Here is an 18,765-nt window from a genome sequence, read left to right on the forward strand (position 1 = left end):
TCCTCATCTCGCAACCAGTCCGTCGACCACTGCCCAAACGATCATACTCCACCGTCGTCGTCGCTGCCCCCGACCCACTGTCCAAACGCCATAACAACCAACAAAAACCACCTCCATCACGAACCAGTCGCACCTCCGTCAACCACCATTGCCATCCGCCACGAGCTCCAGCTCCACCCAAACCAGTCCGGCAAGTAGCATCGTCAAAACGTCAGTAGCCCTCCACTCCCTCACGTCCAAAACCAGTCGCGACACTCCCTCACGCCGGAACAACCATCGCTGCTGTTCCGTTCAGCTCCCCCACGCCCAAATGACCGCCTGGAAAAGTCGGTTGTAGCCATGACTCATTGTTAGTCCGTTCGGGTTCGAGTTTCCGGCACGAGCTATTCCGTCCGAGCTTTGATAACCTTTTCTATGGTTTCCCGGTCGAGGTTATCCGTAGAGGTCGCTGTAGGGGTTCGGTCCATGGCTCTATGCGTTTCTGTTTATTCAGGTTAGTAAGCCTCGATGTATTGGATTAAAGAAATTTTACGTTCAATGTTTGAAGTTGCAATATATCAATTGATATGATAATTTTCTGCTTATGTTTCATCGTATGCATTTTAGTTCATTTTTTGTGTTATGTTATTATTGTTTACTTGATGTCATTTGATTTAGTTGTATTAGTAGTCCTAAGACACAGTTTGACGTTGATTCGCTCGTCCCTTCATTGTCTTAGTTTATTTGGACAAAATTAGTATTAGTACCTGTTGTTACTACGCCCGAAACACTCATTCGCTTAACTTCTTTTATCAAATCTTGACAAGTTACGAGATTGTAGTTGTAAAGAAGCCGTAAGGTTTAGTATTGTTAAAGGCGTAAAAATGGCATCCTTTTTAAAAAAAAATAAAAAAAATATAAAATAAAAAAAATATAATAGTAATAATAAAGAATAAAATGAGACGAGCCTCGCTGAATAAAAGGGACAAATTGCGGGGCCCTCACAAAATATATGTATCAAATACTTAGATTCCGGGATGGGCCGTTTAACAAATTTCACGGCCCTCCCCAAAAATAATAATGCGCTAGTTGCTTTAGGCGCGCCTTTAATAATGTTATCTCCCTAAACCCGGGTGCACATTTATGTGACCCAAGTCCAAATCTCAACGGAGTCGAAATATGTCTCTAGTCACGGGCGCATTGATTGTGGCGTGGCCCGAGATGCATTTCCATGACGTTGCAAATTCCTTTTAAAAATAAGAATGAGATGAGCCTCGCCGAATAAAAATACAAATTGCGGGGCCCTCAGTAAATACTTGTTTTAAATTACTTAGAATTCAGGAGGGCCGCTTAGTGAATTTCGTGGCCTTCCCAAAATAATAACGCGATAGTCTCTTTAGGCGCGTGTTTAATAATTTACTTTCTTAAGCTCGGGTGTGCATTTCATGCGACCCAAATCCAAATCTCAAAACATCAAATAAAATGCGTTCCGGATTGTGGGTGCATTTCATGTGACGCAGTCCAAAGACGTGTTTTAAGCGATGTTCACATTCTTGTAAAAACAATAATAATAAAGCGGTTAAAAGTTAAAATTGGCACATTGGTTCATATTGTATTTAAAATCAGATAATCAAGCCGAATATAACAATTGAGCGACCGTGCTAGAACCACGGAACTCGGGAATGCCTAACACCTTCTCCCGGGTTAACAGAATTCCTTATCTAGATTTCTGGTACGCAGACTGTAATATAGGGTCATTCTTTTCCTCGATTCGGGATTAAAATTGGTGACTTGGGACACCCTAAACCTCCCAAGTGGCGACTCTGAAATAATTAAACCAATCCCGTTTCGATTGTCCTTTAATTGGAAAAAACTCCCCCTGCGCCCCTCGGGCGCGGAAAAAGGAGGTGTGACAGCTCTGGCGACTCCACTGGGGAAGAAAAACCCAGAACCACTGGTTCAGGGTTAAGAATTCGAGCTTAGAATAATTGTTATTATTTGGCTTTATTTATTATCTGATTATTACATGTTTTGAGCCTAATGTGCTAAATGCTGCTTTTACCGCTTTGATATTATTTGAACTGTATATAAACTGTGCCGAAACCCTTCTCTTCTTACCTCCGGGGATGTGCTTACTGGTTGAGACTCCCTATTCTGTTAGTGTCATACCCTGAATAAAAGAGGCTCGGAAAGTTTCTAAGCCGGCTGGCCTTTTGGTTCCCGGAAAGGAGCTCCTTCCTCAGCTCGAGTTGTCCGCTCGGGTACACTGTCTAGAACACCGACCCAGGTTTTTGAACCTAGTATAACAAAGCCACATGCCGGATCCCTAGTAGGAACGTTTATTTGCATCATGTGCATTTGACTTAGGGGACTCAACATAGGGGTTGGGTCCGTCTAGGACAAGCAACCTGAAAATAATAGACCATCTTATGGCATCCTATGTGCTACATGTTGTATTCAGTCAAGGGCGAATGAGTCATTTGGTCATTTCCAGCATGATGTTATTTTAATCAAAGCATGGGGAACATTTGTGGAATCCAAGAAGCCTTGGAATTCCCTATGTCCCCCACGCTTGCTTTTTGGGAAAACACATGGGGAACATTTGTGGAATCCAAGAAGTCTTGGAATTCCCATATGTCCCCCACGCTTCATATGTTGGAAAAAGCGCATGGGGAACATTTGCGAAATCCAAGATGTCTTGGAAATCCTTATGTTTCCCATGCCACATTTTGAAAATAACAATAAATATAAAAAAATAAAAATACATATAAAAACAAGGCATGAAAATTCAAAAGATTTTGTATGTTGTCATCATTTTCCACAAATTAGAAAATCGTGAAAAGATGAGGAAATGGCAGTGTAGAGATATAACTACTTATTTTTAGAAAGAAAAAAAAACAAATGTCCAAGTAGTGTCGAAACTCTGCCGAAATTTTGAGAAAATGAAAAAAGGTCTTATTTGTTTGTTATATTAAAGGCAAAGAAAAATAGAAGAAAAAATCATCATTGTTCTGTCTTGTTTTTTTTCAAAAAAAAGAAAATGGTTTGTTGTGCCATTAAATGAAAATCAAAATGAATCTGGTTGTTTAAAATGTGTTTTTTCTTATTTTGGTTGTCTATGAAAATGCCAAAAAAAATAAAAAGAGTCCGGCGTTGAATGTGATTTTATTATTTGTTCCAAAAATAAGTATATACATAATCCAAAAAAAAAATTCAAAAGAAAGTTCAAAATTCAAAAAGATAAAATAGAAAAAAAATCCGAAAATATTTTGATTTTTTTTTTCGAAATTGAAAAGAAAATTCAAAATTCAAAAAAAAACATTTTGAGAAGCATTTCTTTTATTAAAAGCAAAATTCCGAAAAATATTATCTTCTTCTTCTCCAGAATAAAGAAAAAGAGCAAATGAAAATTCAAAAATATATATCTTAGAAGTGTTTTTTTTATAAAGAAAATCAATCAAAAAATAATATTTCCTTGCTGCTTTTAAGGTAGTTCTTTTAAACGAAAATTCAAAAAAAGTTAGTTCATCTGCTTATCATTATTTGCCTACTTATTCTTATTTGCCCGAACTACGCGGGTTTGATTCTCACCGGATGTGAGATACGTAGGCAACCCTCATCGGGTCCAACCCCCTTTTTGCTAAAAAAGCCAAAAACAAATAATAATAAAAAATAAAAACACATGTCAAGTTTTTATTCATAAATAAGTCGGGTGATGTCCAACTTCCCCTTCTACAAAAAATAGCAAATATGTCAAATTTCATAAAGAAGTCGGGTGACGCTGTTTTATCAAGACATAGCCGAATGTTCCCGAAAGGGACGCCGGAAGGCTGACTTTGCATAAACAGCCACTTTTGGGTCATTTTTAAGACTTGGTCCATTTGACCCCCACAGCCTAAAAATCTTCGTCCCCGAGACGTTGACAGGCCGTGTTTGCAATATTGAGTTTCCTATTTTTGAAAAAAAAAACAATAAAAGAGCCATAACTAAGTCAGGAGATGCTGTTTGTCATAAATAGCCGAATGTTCCCGAAAGGGACGCCGGAAGGCTGACTTTGCGTAAACAGCCACCTTTGGGTCATTCTGAGATATGGACCCACACAGCCTTAAAAATCTTCGTCCCCGAGGCGCTGAAGGGCCGTGTTTGCAACACCAGGTTCTTATTGAAATTTGAAAAGAAAAAAAAACAAAGAGTCGGCGGTCAGGTGAATACCGTTTGAATTTTGTCATAATGAGCCGAGCCAGCTTCGGCCGCGTCTTAAACCGTTCTTGCCGAAATAGCCTTAGAGAATCTTTCAGTTGTCGAAAGGTTATTTTTGTAAAAGAATGGACAAGTTTGTAAAGTGTCAAAGTAATCCTCCCCGGCCTCAAAATTCATGTGAAATTTGGAAGGGGCCACATTTGCAAAAATAACCATTTGGTTGCATTTGTCGAACAGAGAAAGGGAGCTGGAATTTTGTTTTTTTTTCTGCCAATCTTTTGATTAGAACATGCAGTTTGTTTGATTTTCAAGTTTGCGGGTCATCTTTAAATCCTTGAAACCCAGTTTGTTCTAATATGAAAATTGAAAAATGTTTACTGTTGTTTATCTTTTATTGGTCCGAACTACGCAAGGTCTGATTCATGCGGGGTCATGATACGTAGGCAATTTCCATAAGATTCGACCACAACAAAAAAAAAGAAATGAAAAAAAGAAATGAAAAAAGAAATGAAAAAAAAAGAAATGAAAAAAGAATGAAAAAAAGAATGAAAAAGAAAAAGCGAAAAAAAGAAAAAAAAAGAAGAACATCGAAAAAGAAAAAGAAAAAAGATGTTGTTAATAATGAGGACCGACTGAGTCCATTCTAACCTGTTTGTTTTGCAAAAAAGTTAAGGTGGTTGGTTTGTGGTAAGCCGTACAATGACACCCAGAATCCTTTACTTGCACCTCATGATGCACACTCTGCGGGGATCAGGCCTGATGACAGAAGCATTCGAGTCCTATTGGGAACTTGTTGACTAAGGGTAATGATATTGAAGTCATTTCAATACTAATGCAAAGCTCAGTGGCTACGATGCCAAGTTTGATAAAATGGGAGGACGCTCCGTTCCTTGGTTAACAAGAAAGAAGCAGTTGGTGGCTTATTTTGTTGTCATTTCTGTTGTCCGGATTATTAAGGTTGTAATGTTGATTTTGTCCTGTGTCAAACCTTCTTATCTTTTCCTTTTGTCATATCAGTTTGTTTAAGTTTTGTCAAGTCTGTGTTAGGATTTTATTCTGGTTGTTTCGGTTTGTTTTTATTTCTTCAAACCATTTCACCGGTAATCTAATAAAAAATTCGGTCCTCTATTTATCTCCAGTCATCTTTTTGTTTAGTTCTTTTATCATTTTTTGATTCAATGCCGATTCTAGGAACATGACATGCGCACACACTTTGGGCCTAGTCTTTAAAGTTAATCATAAAATCCCAGAAAGGCGACCAAACCATTTAAAGGAAATAAGAACGGTTTGGGATTATTTGAAGCCCGAGTCATGTGGAACTGGGGCAAGTTAAGCACAAAAAAAACCGTTAAAAGCAAGGTTCGCCAAATTGGCATGAGGGTCGGTCATGATAATGAGAGTGTCGCCCAACGGTGCTTAGAAATGACAAAGGAAAAATAAAATGTTTAACATAATTGTCAAGTCCAGCACCATCAGAAGAGACTACAAATTTAAAGTGTGTTGTTTGCACTTGGCATGTTTTGAAGACTGGAATGACGAAGGCATTTTGTTCTGCTACCCAAACACTTTATCCTTCGTTACCCCTTTTGAGCCTTATTTATTTTCTTTCATACCCCTCGTTCGGAGTTAGTAGCAACGAATAAAATACGCAAGCATGGCGGGTAAGAGAAAAGAAAGAAAAGAAAACAACAAAATAGGAAAAGAAGAATGAAAGAAAAAGAGAAAAAAAACGACGAAAGAAAATGAGAAAAGAAAAAGAGAAAAGAAAAATGATAACAAAAAGCAAAAAAGGGAAAGTCAAATGAAAAAGAGGAATTGGGAACTACGTTTGACCTGATTCCTCAAAGAGGATACGTAGGCGCTTCACGGCTCGGTCATAGTTTTGAAAAATGAAAAAAATCAAAAAATATCCCCAAGCAAGAAAACTGGGGCAGAGGTTGCGTTCGTTGTAAATAAATCTAATTCCGAAGGTTGTAATTAATAACCCAAAATGAATGCATTTTTGAGCCTTTAATACCCTTTCTTTCTAGCCCAATCCAAAAACCCACATTACGGTCCAAAGAAAGACCTTCCGATCAGTCTTCAAAAGATGCCAAGTCAGACAAATGAAGAATCTTACCGGCGAACATAACATTCTGTTCCACAGCAGAAAGGACTCTAATCTCCAGCAGAAAGAGTCGTACCTGCGACACTCCGAATCCCCAGCTGAAAAGTGATACAAATGAGAGAGTCTTATCGGTAAAAACCTTCACAGGCACCATAAGGCGATGAAAGCTGAGAGAAAACCAAATGAGAGAGACTTGATAGTGAAAACCCTTCGGGCACTACAAGTCGAATAAGATTGAGAATCAGAGGGGGAATCGCCAATGGAAGATCTTGAAAGATGATTGACGGTAGGGGATAGGCCACATACGCATGTCATGGCCATTAGAGTCGGTATCTGCATTTGATAGGTTTTTATTTATAGTTTCTTTTGTAAAAGAGTCATCGTGTCCTTTGTCTTTTATTTTGTTTATGTTGTTTTTCTCCTTTCACAAAATTTCCCCAATAGAATCTGTCCGGTCAGAACAAGTATGAAATGACTTCAAAAATATGCCATCAGCTTTCCAAGATGAGATCTGACTAGTATATCCAAATGGTATAGTCAGCAAGGAACAAGCGCGAGACCAGTGTCAATAAAGATATCCCCAGCAAAGGGAATTGACAAAAGGATTGACGAGCATCAAGAGGGATATCCTTGCCAAAACCAAGGTTATAAACCTCAAAGACAAGGCCCGTGAACAGAGCAAGGAGAGCAGTGAGCATGATTTGGCGAAATCCATACTAGACTAAAAGGTCGGGAAAATGCCAGTTTCCGAGCTATGCCACAAAAGAAGATGGATATCCCCAGCAGGAAGGGATTATCCCCAGCACATAATATCATCCCCAACAAGTTGTGGAACACAGAGCAAGGAGGGAGGAAGGGAGAACCATCCCAGCAGGAGTATCACAGACAACCACCATGTTTTAAACTAACAAATTTTGTTTGATTTGAAACAGGTAAAGGAAATGGCATTGATGCAGAAGCGCATGCCACAAGGGATATTATCAAACTGGGGCAGAAAATTTTCCTTCCATTTAGAAAATTTTCTGGAAGTCAGGTACCCCCAGCTGATAACATTTTACCCCCAACAGGTAAGTAAATCAAGGGAGGTATTCTTTGAAGGGAGAAGCTATGCAAAAACAAAACAAAAATAAAAAAGGAATAAAAATAAAAAAAAGAATAATAATAAAAATGGGGAAGGTAGAAAAGGAAAATTCATCCCAATCCCCAGCAAGTATTCAAGGTAAGACATTTTCAAGTCTTAAGGATATTTTGGGTTCATCCGCCCTCAAATAGGATACTTCGGGTCCATCCGCCCTCAAATAGGATATGTCGGGTTCATCCGCCCTCAAATAGGATATGTTGGGTTCATCCGCCCTCAAATAGGATATGTCGGGTTCATCCGCCCTCAAATAGGATCTGTTGGGTTAATCCGCCCTCAAATAGGATCTGTCGGGTTCATCCGCCCTCAAATAGGATATGTTGGGTTCATCCGCCCTCAAATAGGATATGTTGGGTTCATCCGCCCTCAAATAGGATCTGTTGGGTTAATCCGCCCTCAAATAGGATCTGTTGGGTTCATCCGCCCTCAAATAGGATCTGTCAGGTTCATCCGCCCTCAAATAGGATCTGTCGGGTTCATCCGCCCTCAAATAGGATATGTTGGTTTCAGTCTTTACATTTCTTGACAGGCGTCCACCTGAATAACGAGAGGAATACATTTCTGTCTTTTTATTTTTTGTTCTAGGTCACCCACCAGTATAATGCGGGAATACTTTTCTGTCTTTTCATTTTTGTTCTAGGTCACCCACCAGTATAACGCGGGCATATCATTTTTCATATCTTTACCAACAGGCGCCCACCTGAATAACGAGAGGAATACATTTCTGTCTTTTCATTTTTTGTTCTGGGTCACCCACCAGTATAATGCGGGAATACATTTCTGTCTTTTCATTTCTGTTCTAGGTCACCCACCAGTATAATACGGGCATATCATTTTTCATATCTTTACAAACAGGCGCCCACCTGTATAACGAGAGGAATACTTTCAGTCTTTAAAATTCTTACCAGGCGCCCACCTGTATAACGAGAGGAATACATTTCAGTCTTTTTATTTCAAGTGTTGAATTTGGGAGCCCGCCCAGATAATAGAGGCATACATTCAGTCTTTTTTACTTTTAAGTGTTGAAGTTGGGAGCCCGCCCATAATAACAGAGGAATACATTCAGTCTTTACTTTTAAGTGTTGAAATTGGGAGCCCGCCCAGATAACAGAGGCATACATTCCACGTATTTACCCATAGGAGATGCATTTCCTCCTAAGTTCATTTCACCCATAGGAGACGCATTTCCTCCTAAGTTTGTTTAGTTTCACCCATAGGAGACGCATTTCCTCCCAGGTTTGTTTCAGTTTCACCCATAGGAGATGCATTTCCTCCTAAGTTCAGTTCTACCAATAGGAGACGCACTTCCTAAGTTTATTGTACCCAATAGGAGACGCACTTCCTAAGTTCATTTCACCCATAGGAGACGCACTTCCTAAGTTTAGTTCTACCAATAGGAGACGCACTTCCTAAGTTCAGTTTTACCATTAGGAGACGCACTTCCTAAGAATAGGTTCACCAATAGGAGACACACTTCCTAAGTTAAGTTTTACCAATAGGAGACGCACTTCCTAAATCCATTGTACCAGTAGGAGACGCACTTCCTAAAAAGTTTCACCAGTAGGAGACGCACTTCCTAAGTTTATTGCACCCAATAGGAGACGCACTTCCTAGGCAAGTTTCACCAATAGGAGACGCACTTCCTAAAGCAAGTTTCACCAATAGGAGACGCACTTCCTAAGTTCAGTTTCACCAATAGGAGACGCACTTCCTAAGATATGTTTCACCATAGGAGACGCACTTCCTAAAGTTCAGTTTCACCATAGGAGACGCACTTCCTAAAGCAAGTTTCACCAATAGGAGACGCACTTCCTAAGCAAGTTTCATCAATAGGAGACGCACTTCCTAAGTCAGTTTCACCATAGGAGACGCACTTCCTAAAGCAAGTTTCACCAATAGGAGACGCACTTCCTAAAGCAAGTTTCACCAATAGGAGACGCACTTCCTAAGTCAGTTTCACCAATAGGAGACGCACTTCCTAAAAATATTTCACCAGTAGGAGACGCACTTCCTAAGTTTCAGTTTCACCAATAGGAGACGCACTTCCTAAGATAAGTTTCACCAGTAGGAGACGCACTTCCTAAGTTCAGTTTCACCAATAGGAGACGCACTTCCTAAAAATATTTCACCAGTAGGAGACGCACTTCCTAAGCAAGTTTCACCAGTAGGAGACGCACTTCCTAAGTTTATTTCACCATAGGAGACGCACTTCCTAAAGCAAGTTTCACCAATAGGAGACGCACTTCCTAAGCAAGTTTCATCAATAGGAGACGCACTTCCTAAGTCAGTTTCACCATAGGAGACGCACTTCCTAAAACAAGTTTCACCAATAGGAGACACACTTCCTAAAGCAAGTTTCACCAATAGGAGACGCACTTCCTAAGTCAGTTTCACCAATAGGAGACGCACTTCCTAAAAATATTTCACCAGTAGGAGACGCACTTCCTAAGTTTCAGTTTCACCAATAGGAGACGCACTTCCTAAGATAAGTTTCACCAGTAGGAGACGCACTTCCTAAGTTCAGTTTCACCAATAGGAGACGCACTTCCTAAAAATATTTCACCAGTAGGAGACGCACTTCCTAAGCAAGTTTCACCAGTAGGAGACGCACTTCCTAAGTTTATTTCACCCAATAGGAGACGCACTTCCTAAAGCAAGTTTCACCCAGTAGGAGACGCACTTCCTAAGATAAGTTTCACCAGTAGGAGACGCACTTCCTAAGCAAGTTTTATCAGTAGGAGACGCACTTCCTAAGATAAAGTTTCACCAGTAGGAGACGCACTTCCTAAGTTCAGTTTCACCAAAAGGAGATGCACTTCCTAAAAATATTTCACCGATAGGAGACGCACTTCCTAAGTTCAGTTTTACCATAGGAGACGCACTTCCTAAGTTCAGTTTCACCAATAGGAGACGCACTTCCTAAGAACAGTTATCCCCAATAGGAGACGCACTTCCTAAGTTTATCGTACCCATAGGAGACACACTTCCTAAGTTTATTGTGCCCACATGAGACGCACTTCCTCAAAGTTTAGTTTTACCCGTAGGAGACGCACTTCCTAATCGAGATTTTATTCATAGGAGACGCACTTCCTAGTTCTAGTCACTGAAGTTTTCACCCTTAGGAGACGCACTTCCTAGTTTAGCTCATTCCGATTCAACCATAGAAGACACACTTTCTAGTTTGAGTCATTGAGGTTTTTAGTTTAGCAGACACATTTGCTAGCAAGAGTTTTGGTTTTACTCAGAGGAGATGCACATCCTAGCCCAGTCTTTAGTTTACTCTCATCATTGCATCAGTAGTGTAAGTGAGTTACAATTTTGCTAACGACTCACAAATCTTCCCAGTACAAACTGGGTTAGAAAATTTTGTTTGTTTTGTTTGTTTTGATTGTCAGGGACCCGCCTGTAGAACGGAGGTTGTTGCGTGTCGAAGATAGAAGAAATCAGGGGTCCGCCTGTAGAACGGAGAAACATGTTTCAAGATCAAGTAGTGGCCCACCGGAAAGCAGAAGGTTACAACAGAAATCCCCAGCATTCAATCCAAGTTAGAAGCTCGCCTCAAGAACGCGAATCAATAGTCTGGGATGATCAACAGAAGCTGGTCACAAAAAAAAAACAAGAAAAAAGAAGAAAAAAAGAGAAGAAAGAGAAGAGCCCAAAATACGGAAGTGGAGAACAGATGAGATCTGCTCAGGAACTAGCGCCTACAACTAGCAAGTGTCAAGGTTCAGATCCAAAGTCTGTATGAAGCACCATTCAAGACTCAAGACCAAGTTTCAGAAGACTTAAGAGATAGGAACCCTTGTAACTAGTAGCTGATAGGCTTAGTTAGTCTTTTTCAGTTTTCATTTTTGTTGTAATGACAGGACCGCGTACCGGAACCTCAACGGAACGGCACCTCGATCGGCTCTTCACCTCGGTACACTTCACTATCTCTCTCATTTCCGAACTACACGTGGCCTGATTCCTGTATAACCAAGGATATGTAGGCAGCTCAGATACCAGGGCTCGGTCACATTCCCTCCCTTTCCTTAAGTGTAGTCCGTCCAAGTAATGGTCGGGTCAAAAACACGTTTAGTCGTTCTTTGTCGGAAAACTCTTCGTGTTTCCAGTCAAAGAGGGGCAGCTGTAAGCACGTGATTTTTGACCCTCCCCGAGAATTTTCACATTTTTTGCGTGAATATGTGAAATTGGGTCCAATATAGTCATTTTAACTATTTTTTACTTTATTTCGTTGCAAAAAGAAAATTTCAAAAAAAATATATATAAATTTTAGTTTATGTATTTCTCATAAACTTGAAAAATACAAAAATTGCACTTTATTTTTATACCTTATATAATTTCGAAAAAATACAAAAATAATAATTCTATTAAAGTTTTATAGGCATTTTTAACTTTGAAAAAATACAAAAATATTACCTCATATTTTATCTTCATATTTAAAAACGAAAATTACAAAAAAATAGTTTTATTAATATTTTGTAGCTATTTTAAACCTTGAAAAATATTTAAAAAGATATAGTTTTGTTTAAATACTAGTCTTATTTTGGTAGTTATTTTGCTTACATAGGACTAGTTAAGCAACGCGTTTCTATTTCTCGGGTCCGGGCAAAAGAATAATATTCGGGTTCAAACTACCCGGTTTTAGGCCTAATTTTCGGACCTAGCCCGTAATAAACCGTGTCCAGGACACGTGGGGAACCCCACCACGCGTGGGGGACATATGCCTCGAACCCCACCACGCGTGGGGCTCATTTTTCTGGGCAGAGACTATACAAATACACGGACAAAACTTTGAAAGGGGGGACTTTTGGATTTTGGTCAGGAAAAAAAAAGAAAAAAAAACGGAAAAAAATTCCTTTTGCTCACTGTTCATCTTCTTCTTCACAAAGAAGAAGAAGAGAAAACCCTACCGGACACCACCACCCCGTCACTTCCCCCTCGCCGGAACACCACCGTTAAACCCCCCCGTCACCTCCACGCCATAACCATCACCCCAACCAGTCGGACCTCCCTTCCCCAATGCCTCAACACCACTGCCCACACCCCCTACTGTCCGAACGACCAAAAAACCAGCTGCGACACTCACTCCTTCGCGCCCGTCGACCATCGTTCGCCATCGTCTTCCTCATCTCGCAACCAGTCCGTCGACCACTGCCCAAACGATCATACTCCACCGTCGTCGTCGCTGCCCCCGACCCACTGTCCAAACGCCATAACAACCAACAAAAACCACCTCCATCACGAACCAGTCGCACCTCCGTCAACCACCATTGCCATCCGCCACGAGCTCCAGCTCCACCCAAACCAGTCCAGCAAGTAGCATCGTCAAAACGTCAGTAGCCCTCCACTCCCTCACGTCCAAAACCAGTCGCGACACTCCCTCACGCCGGAACAACCATCGCTGCTGTTCCGTTCAGCTCCCCCACGCCCAAATGACCGCCTGGAAAAGTCGGTTGTAGCCATGACTCATTGTTAGTCCGTTCGGGTTCGAGTTTCCGGCACGAGCTATTCCGTCCGAGCTTTGATAACCTTTTCTATGGTTTCCCGGTCGAGGTTATCCGTAGAGGTCGCTGTAGGGGTTCGGTCCATGGCTCTATGCGTTTCTGTTTATTCAGGTTAGTAAGCCTCGATGTATTGGATTAAAGAAATTTTACGTTCAATGTTTGAAGTTGCAATATATCAATTGATATGATAATTTTCTTGCTTATGTTTCATCGTATGCATTTTAGTTCATTTTTTGTGTTATGTTATTATTGTTTACTTGATGTCATTTGATTTAGTTGTATTAGTAGTCCTAAGACACAGTTTGACGTTGATTCGCTCGTCCCTTCATTGTCTTAGTTTATTTGGACAAAATTAGTATTAGTACCTGTTGTTACTACGCCCGAAACACTCATTCGCTTAACTTCTTTTATCAAATCTTGACAAGTTACGAGATTGTAGTTGTAAAGAAGCCGTAAGGTTTAGTATTGTTAAAGGCGTAAAAATGGCATCCTTTTTAAAAAAAATAAAAATAAAAAAAATAAAAAAAATATAATAGTAATAATAAAGAATAAAATGAGACGAGCCTCGCTGAATAAAAGGGACAAATTGCGGGGCCCTCACAAAATATATGTATTAAATACTTAGATTCCGGGATGGGCCGTTTAACAAATTTCACGGCCCTCCCCAAAAATAATAATGCGCTAGTTGCTTTAGGCGCGCCTTTAATAATGTTATCTCCCTAAACTCGGGTGCACATTTATGTGACCCAAGTCCAAATCTCAACGGAGTCGAAATATGTCTCTAGTCACGGGCGCATTGATTGTGGCGTGGCCCGAGATGCATTTCCATGACGTTGCAAATTCCTTTTAAAAATAAGAATGAGATGAGCCTCGCCGAATAAAAATACAAATTGCGGGGCCCTCAGTAAATACTTGTTTTAAATTACTTAGAATTCAGGAGGGCCGCTTAGTGAATTTCGTGGCCTTCCCAAAATAATAACGCGATAGTCTCTTTAGGCGCGTGTTTAATAATTTACTTTCTTAAGCTCGGGTGTGCATTTCATGCGACCCAAATCCAAATCTCAAAACATCAAATAAAATGCGTTCCGGATTGTGGGTGCATTTCATGTGACGCAGTCCAAAGACGTGTTTTAAGCGATGTTCACATTCTTGTAAAAACAATAATAATAAAGCGGTTAAAAGTTAAAATTGGCACATTGGTTCATATTGTATTTAAAATCAGATAATCAAGCCGAATATAACAATTGAGCGACCGTGCTAGAACCACGGAACTCGGGAATGCCTAACACCTTCTCCCGGGTTAACAGAATTCCTTATCTAGATTTCTGGTACGCAGACTGTAATATAGGGTCATTCTTTTCCTCGATTCGGGATTAAAATTGGTGACTTGGGACACCCTAAACCTCCCAAGTGGCGACTCTGAAATAATTAAACCAATCCCGTTTCGATTGTCCTTTAATTGGAAAAAACTCCCCCTGCGCCCCTCGGGCGCGGAAAAAGGAGGTGTGACAGATGGTAGGTCTTGGAGAACACTTTCTACCGTTATGATTGGAAAGTAAAGACTCATGGTAAGAGTTTTTATTTCATCTTTCACGCATATATATATATATATATATATATATATATATATATATATATATTTATTTATTTATTTATTTATTTATTTATTTATTGCTCTAACTCCCATCCTTATTTTTATCAGGATTTGCTATTCGAGGAGTTACTGCTGAAGCAGTTGCGGCCTCTCGTGTCTCTTAGGGAACCCGTACTCTTTGGGGACCCGTATCTCTTTAGAAAGAGCCCGAGAAATAGTCTTGGGTTCTTCTTCTGCGAAAAGGAAAGTTGTTGAAGAGAAAGACTCTGAAGAAGAGGAAGATGGGGGCTCCCTGGTGACGAGGCCACGAGCTAGGAGACGCATCGTCTCTGATGACGAAGTTGAAGTTTCCCCTCGTCTTTCTGTTTCTCTTACCGAACTTGTTAAAACCCCAGTAATAATTCCTGACGATGACGTCACTCCTCATGATACCTGTGAGTCTATTGATCAACTTTTCATCAGTGGTTTTGGTAGTGGAAGTTTAGGGCCTGTTTTAGATGAAATACCCTTATCTTCTTTTTTAACTCCCGTGCCTGTGATTCTTTCCTTACCAGCCCCAGCTGTTTCTGTTCCTTCTTCTACTGTTTTCACTTCTTCTACCGCTCCTCCTTTGATAATTCCCCATCCTATCGTTCATCATACGAAAGTGGGCTCTTCAAGTAGAAGTGCCGCTATGAGGAGAGTAACTATTGAAGTTCCTACTGATAGCAGCCTTTTGAGGAAGTCAGGTCAGGCAGATGTATGGCTGGAACCTTTAATTGGCCCAATTGAAAAAGCAAAGCTGGAGAGCCATAGTTCCTTGACTCTAATGAATGATATCGTGCATGCCACTTTGAAGGTATTTTCCTTCTCTCCCTTCTTTACTTTGTAAAATTTTTTTATCTTTGGGATTCTTATTTTCCTTCCCTTTTTTAGGCCAATCTTATCGGCACAGAAATGATGAACAAAATCCCCCTCTTAGAGAAGGTAGCACGTGATTCTCAGTTGGAGACGATCAATTGGAAGGAACAATTTGAGAGTGCACAAATTGATATGGAAGATTTACAAGAGAGCAAGAGTACCTTAGAGCAGCAGGTGTGGGATTTAACTTAAAAGTTAGCGGTTGTAAAAGCTTCCTCAAGCCAAGTAGAAAAAGAAAAAGAACATCTCGAATCCTCCTTCTCAGAGCAACTATCTAAGGCCAGTAAAGAGAACAGAGAGTTGAAGGCTCTTTTGAGTCAAAAAGAAGTTTACGCTAGGGAGCTCGTGCAAACCTTAACTCAAGCACAAGAAGACATTCGAGTCTCTGCTGATAAGGTGCGTGCTTTAGAGATCTCACATGCCTCTCTTCAAGCTTCTTATAACTCCGCCTTGGCTGAAAATGAAGAACAAAAGAATGAGATTGCTGATTGGGAAAAAGATTATGAGATCCTTAAAGAAAAATCTGTTGTTGAGGTAAGCTGGGCATTTTTGAATTCATGTCGTGATTCCCTAATTGAAGCTGGCCAAAAAAACTTCAACCTGGAGTCAGAGTTAGCTAAGATCAATTAAACTATTGAAAAAGCTCAGCAAACGCAGGACTTCCCTTCTCCCGTGGTTGAAGCTCCCGTGAATGTTGAAGATGATACAGGTATCCCAACTCTTTCAAGCCCAATCGAGCATGTTGCTGCAAGCCAAGTTGAAACCGTATTTGTTGATGCACCTACCCAAATTGAGCCTGCTGCTATTGATGCTCCTGCTTCAGTTCCACAAACTTCTCAGTGACCAGTTTTAATCATTTGAATGATTTTGTTTTTGTTTTTATTTTGGAAAATTGTAATCAAACCCTTAGCTTCATTTGAGGGTTGGTTTTGGAAACGCAAGTCCCCAAGTCTTTTATGGGGCAATTTGTATAAACAATTTCATAGTTTTATGACTAAGTTCGTACTTAGTCTTCAGTTTTTAAGTATTAAGAAGTTTTTCATGTTATTATCTTAAACTTCTGTCTGCTTTATTCTTGCCTTTATTTTTAAAGACTTATAGAATAATTTGCATTTTTGTTCTTCGAAAATGCTTCTGTTAATCTCATGACTAACTAATTTAAACATGAGTTTTATAAAAGAGGGCGCTTTTATATTTCGACACTTAATGAAGAAGATGTCTCAACTTCATAATGGTGTTATCATACGATAAAAGAAATAGGAACACACATGTTTCTTTGAAATAACTTTGACAAGTTTTGAATAATACTTTACATGTATTTGAATTACATTTATAACTTTCTCGTAACTATTTTTCTTGTAACAGATTTTTACAAAAGAAGAATAATAGACACGGGGTTTTTCCTTATAACCCACTTTAGTACATAGCCTTTACCCTAACTATAGTGAGGTTTTTCTTTGGCGTTAGCTCGTGGCTCCATCTCGTGACTTTGTGACTTTTACTCTGCACTTGACTCTTTTAGGCTTGATTTTTCCTCAATCTTCTTTGCCTTATTTATACATATGTCTGTGTATATTATGTAGTCTCCCAAGTGTTTGAGTGTTGAAGTATGAAATCTCAAGCACTTGATAGTTTCTCTCATTTGGTCCTTTTCCTTAAAAGGAAAAACATACGGGACTCGGAGGTGCGATATAGATGAAGACTACTTAACCCGTTTGAATTTCTATCAGAATAATTGTAACCCTAGGCCAGGAATTTTAGGTTATTCTGTGTGCCTTATAGGTCGTGACTCATTATTTAGTACGATTTAGCTTTTTGCCTATCATCTAAAATCGTTAATAAAATTTTAACAATTCAAAAATTAAATTTAAAATGGTGATACCTGACCATGGGTATTCCTTAGAAATAGTATCTCTTCAAATGAACAATATTCCAATGAGAAAGAAGTATCTTTCCATCTATTGTCTCCAGTTCATATGCTCCCTTTCCTGTAATATCACGAACTCTATAGGGTCCTTCCCATGTTGGACTTAATTTACCCGCGTTAGCTGCCTTTGTAGATTGAAAAACCTTTTTAAGCACGAAGTCCCCCACTTTGAAGAATCTGAGGCATGCTTTTCGGTTGTAATATCGTTCTATGACTTGCTTTTGTGCTGCCATTCTTATTAATGCAGCTTCTCTACTCCCCTCGAGTAAATCTAGATTGACCCGCATCTCCTCGTCATTAGATTCTTGTTTCGCCTGTGTGAACCGTGTACTTGATTCCCCTATCTTAACTGGAATTAAAGCCTCAGCTCCATAAACCAATGAAAACGGTATTTCTCTTGTACTTGTTTTTGCAGTTGTGCGATATGCCCATAAAACTCCAGGTAACACTTCAGGCCAGTTACCTTTTGATTCCTCTAATCGTTTCTTTAAATTATTGATAATAACCTTGTTCGTTGATTCTGCTTGCCCATTACCCACCGGATGATAAGGTGTTGACGTAATCCCTTTAATTTGCCAACTTTGAAAAAAATTCATGATTTGAGCTCCAATAAATTGAGGGCCATTATCACACACGATCTCCTTTGGTATACCGAATTGACATATGATATTCCACCAAATAAAATCTTTGACTTTCTTTTCTCGCACCTGTTTAAATGCTCCTACCTCCACCCATTTAGTAAAATAATCAGTGAGTACGAGCATAAACTTTACCTTTCCTTTTGCTTGAGGTAATGGACCCACGATATCCATTCCCCATTTCATAAATGGCCATGGCACAATGACCAGGTGTAATAACTCCGCAGGTCTATGCATATTGTTACCGTACCTTTGACATTTATCATATTTGGCCACGAAACTTTCTGCTTCTTCTTCCATTTCAGGCCAGTAATAACCAGCCCTAATTAAGGTTCTTACCAATGACCTTCCTCCTGCGTGATTCCCGCAATGTCCCTCGTGTAGTTCTTTCATTACATACTCCGTTTGCGAAGGTCCGAGGCATCTTGCTAAGGGACCACCAAACATTTTACGATATAAATTGCCTTGCTTTAAGCAGTACCGAGCAGCCTTCTTTAGAAGCGCATGAGCTTTTCTCTTATCATCAGGGATGGTACCATACTACAAAAAAGCAACAATCTCGTTCCTCCAATCCCAAGTTAAATTATTAAAATTTACCTCATTCTTATCAGGATCGAGAACTGAATGAAATAAATGTATAACTGAGGCATTTGCATCGCTTGCCACATCAGCTGCAGATGCGAGATTAGCTAGGGCGTCCGCTTCAACATTTTCATCCCTTGGTATTTGTATAACTTTCCAGGTTTGAAATTGCTTTATCAATTCCCGTACCTTT

This window comes from Nicotiana sylvestris, chromosome 3, assembly GCF_000393655.2.
Source record: "Nicotiana sylvestris chromosome 3, ASM39365v2, whole genome shotgun sequence".
NCBI lineage: Eukaryota > Viridiplantae > Streptophyta > Magnoliopsida > Solanales > Solanaceae > Nicotiana > Nicotiana sylvestris.